The sequence below is a fragment of the Hyperolius riggenbachi genome, chromosome 2 (assembly GCF_040937935.1).
Source record: "Hyperolius riggenbachi isolate aHypRig1 chromosome 2, aHypRig1.pri, whole genome shotgun sequence".
NCBI classification, from domain to species: Eukaryota; Metazoa; Chordata; class Amphibia; order Anura; family Hyperoliidae; genus Hyperolius; species Hyperolius riggenbachi.
This window is the reverse complement of record NC_090647.1, coordinates 459171312-459175749: the sequence shown is the minus strand read 5'-3', so window position 1 is coordinate 459175749 and position 4438 is coordinate 459171312.

Genomic DNA, 4438 nt, shown 5'->3' with positions numbered 1-4438 from the left:
ACACAGACAGATAAGGTACAGATTTAGGAGACAGATACGGAATCCAATAAACAGACAGGGTTTGGCAACGGAGTATCAGAATAGCACAGTACAGAATCAGGAGGCAAATACAGAGTCCAGGAACGAGCAGAGTCTGGCAACAGGATATCAGAAATAGCAAGGTACAGAACCAGAGTTCAGAGGAATAGTCAGGCAGGCAGAAGGTCATAACAAATAATACAGTTCAATATTCCTAATGCTAAGGTGTGAGTTCCTTGATCATCAACACCTTTGGAAACTATGCTAGAACACAGATACAGACAAGGTCTGAGTGCTACCACGTTGTGATCGCAACGGCAGACACCAGAGAAATGACCAGCATCCAGTATATATACTACAGCGCTCACCAGCGCCACCCCTAAGTGCTGGACCAATGGAAAGTGGTGAAAATGTCAGCTGACCCGCCTGGTCAGCTGACTCTTCTCTGGCTGTCATATAAGCTCTGCCTCTCAGCGCGCGCGCGCGTCCTTCTGAACCTGTGTGGACTAGCAGTCCCAGCCACACCAGACATGTCTTGCAATGTAACCGCTGATTCACCTGCTCTCTAAGCAAGCGGCGGTTTCCCCGCGTCCAGCCACAATGTCAGCAGCTTTGCCATGCGTGCAAACCGCTGCATCCAACGCGGACTCCACCGCTCTGCCCATGCGGCATGCAGCGTTTTCTTCGCGTTGTGCCGCCATGTTAAACGCGGAAACAGCCGCCTCACTCTGAGCCCTTGCGGCGGCTTTTCCGCGTTTCCTCACAAAAGCGAATTAAGTAGCATTCACGATGCTTGAAGAGGAGTGGTACTGTCTGTAAAGGATAAAGAAGTCTCCCCATAGATACCATCTTGATCAACGCAACTCTACCAGCAAAGCCCAGGGGTAAATTTTGCCATTTCTCTAATTGAGATTTTATACTTCTTATTAAAGGCAAAAAATTCAAATTGTATAGTTGAGAGGGATCCCTAGAAAAGGTTATTCCCAAGTATTTTATAGTGGTAGTAGTCAATTTAACTCCCAGGGAAGCCCAAGAGGAGCTATCTACCCTAGGCGAATGCGATAGAGGCAAAAGCTCACTTTTTAATTTGTTGATTGTAAACCCGGAAAAATTACCTACTTCTTTAATTGTGTGCAACGCTATAGGGATGCACCTGCAGATTTTAAGAAATAATAATTTATGGCATTCTGTTACAAAATGGCCTCATTAGTGATGGTGTATCTTATATGGATTTTTATAATAAAATGGAATTACTCTTCAAAGCCTCAGTTCAGACAAGTAAGAAAGACATCTTTATGTGCTTTGACAGGTCTGTAATCTACTGTATTGTGACATTACCTCTGATGACTGATTATTGATCTTGGCACATGATCACAGGTCCCCTGCTATTCATTCAGGTAATGCTATCTAGGAGGAGGGAGTGGGGCTGAGTTTATGGCCGTAACACCGTCAGGCACAATCGTGATCTCTGGGTGGAGATGCTGAGGAACCATACACCACTCTCTAGATACTCTGCTCCCATCATGCCTTGCAATGCAGACACAGGAAGTTTGACGCCACCATATAAATTTCTCAGGTGTTAATTACTGAGCTCTGGAATCTGGAGGTTTGCACAAAGTACAAGTTAAGACATTAGGAAATCTTTATGATAATTCTAAATTTAAAGTGACCATGAGGGATATAAACACTATCTGCCTGGCAGGTCATTATCGGCCGTCTCAGCCAAATTTAAAGGACACATCCAAGCTGTTAAAAATAAAAAAGTCCACTTACCTGGGTCTTTCTCCAGCCCCTGCCAGCCGTTTCATGCCCTGAGTGCCCTCGCCGCAGCTTCGATCACCGCTGGTGGTCCTGGGACCCCTCCGGCGCAGGATTCCTACTGAGCCTGCGCGAGCAGCTCTCAGAGTCGCGCTGACATCATCTGGACTGGACTGCGCAGAACAGCACGGATGACGTCCGTGCAAGTCAGTGAGCCGCACCGTGGAACACAGCAAGACGAAGGAAGATGTGAACCTGGTGAGATCGGCCTCCTCACCGGAGGGGACTGGGAACCAACGGAGCTGCGGCAAGGGCACAGTTCGGTTGCCGGGGGCTACAGGAAGGCCCAGGTAAGTGGATTTCTTTTTTTTCTCCCTCCTTGGACCACTCCTTTAAGCAAGCTTGTGTACAAGACTTTAGGGGCAGAGGATCAACAGGACAGCCAGGCAGTTTTGCATGGTTTAAAAGAAAATAAATATCAGCCTCCATGACTTTCTCACCTCAAGTGTCCTTTAAATATTTTGAAGCAGGTTTCAATAGGACAGGCAGGCAGGTACTCAGCATTGTTTAAAAGGGAATAAAAATGGCAGCCTCCAATGCAGAGTCATTTTGAGTCTTTTTAAGCTAGAAACAACCAAACAATGTTTAAGCTTTGTTTTGGCCTGAACTTGGTCTTTAAAGGGAACCTGAAGTGATACTAATATGCAGGGATATAGGCAGAGATATTTATCTAGTTTTAAACAATACCAGTTTTTTGGCAGTCCTGCTGATCCTCTGCCTACAATACTAGTCATAAACCTTGAATATGCACACAGATCATATGTTCTGATCAAAATCTGGCAAGATTAGCTGCATGCTTGTTTCAGGTGTGTGATTCAGACACTACTGAAGCCAGGACAGTCAGGCAATTGGCATTATTTAAAAGGAAATAAATATGGCGGCCTCCACATGTCTCTTGCTTCAGGTTCCCTTTAAATATGCTGTATCTACTTTGAAAAATTGGAGTTTCACTTACTACAATAAATGTATGCGTGCATCAAACATCAAGTTTAACCCTAACAGATCTGGCTTTGCAAATTTGGCCTAATTGGCTTATCATGAAGCATTGCTCATGCAAATATGCATTTGCTTTCGCATGCCAAATAATGCAGGGTAAAAACCAATACCGCAAAGCGGTTGCCCTGCGGGAATTAGTTCATACTGCATAGTGCTATCCAGGAGCGCCACGGGGAGGCTTCTCAGTGCCCCAAGCTCTCCCACTGCCTGGAGACCACAACGGTACCCAGGAGGGGGAGGCATGGAGTTGCAGGTGACCCCCCCCCCCCCCAAGCGTGGCCAGCGCCGGGAAGAGCCGTCCGCACCCACCTCCCAAAATGTAAAAAGTTTTTCAATTTTGAGAGGCAGGTGCGGGTGGCTCTTCTCGGCGCTGGCCACGCTTGGGGGGGCCGCCCGCACCTCCCAGCCTCCCCCTCCGGGATGCTGCTGTGGTTTCCAGGCAGTGAGAGAGCTTGGGGCCCTGAGGCACCCCGGTTGTATGAGGGAATTGGGAAGCCTCCCCGTGGCGCTCATAAATAGTGCTAATGTAGCATGAACTAATTCCCGCAGGGCAACCGCTTTGCGGTATTGGTTTTAACCCTGCAAACTTTGGCATGCAAAAGCAAATGCATATTTGCATGAGCTATGTCTCGTGAGTAGGGTTGCAACGGTATGAAATTCCACGGTATGATAACCGTCAAAAAAAAATACCACGGTATGACGGTATTATGGTATACGGTATTAAACAATTATTTAGACCTGGGCCCCACCCCCCTTACATTAAATAATGTGCCCCTACCCGCTAGTAATAGGTGGCTGCAGCATAGGTAGCCAGGGATAGGTGTAGCCAGTGGTAGGTGGCCGCAGCATAGGTAGCCAGGGATAGGCGTAGCCAGTGGTAGGTGTCCGCAGCATAGGTAGCCTGTGGTAGGTGGCCGCAGCATAGGTAGCCAGGGATAGGTGTAGCCAGTGTTAGGTGGCCGCAGCATAGGTAGCCAGGGATAGGCGTAGCCAGTGGTAGGTGTCCGCAGCATAGGTAGCCTGTGGTAGGTGGCCGCAGCATAGGTAGCCAGGGATAGGTGTAGCCAGTGTTAGGTGGCCGCAGCATAGGTAGCCAGTGGTTGGTGGCCACAGCATAGGTAGCCAGGGATAGGTGTAGCCAGTGGTAGGTGGCCGCAGCATAGGTAGCCAGGGATAGGTATAGCCAGTGGTAGGTGGCGCAACATAGGTAGCCTGTGGTAGGTGGCCGCAGCATAGGTAGCCAGGAATAGGTGCAGCCAGTGGTAGGTGGCCGCAGCATAGGTAGCCAGGGATAGGTGTAGCCAGTGGTAGTGGCTGCAGCATAGGTAGCCTGTGGTAGGTGGCCGCAGCATAGGTAGCCAGGGATAGGTGTAGCCAGTGGTAGGTGGCCGCAGCATAGGTAGCCTGTGGTAGTGGCTGCAGCATAGGTAGCCAGGGATAGGTGTAGCCAGTGGTAGGTGGCCACAGCATAGGTAGCCAGGGATATGTGTAGCCAGTGGTAGGTGGCCGCAGCATAGGTAGCCAGGGATAGGTGTAGCCAGTGGTAGGTGGCCGCAGCATAGGTAGCCAGGGATGGGTGTAGCCAGTGGTAGGTGGTGCAGAATAG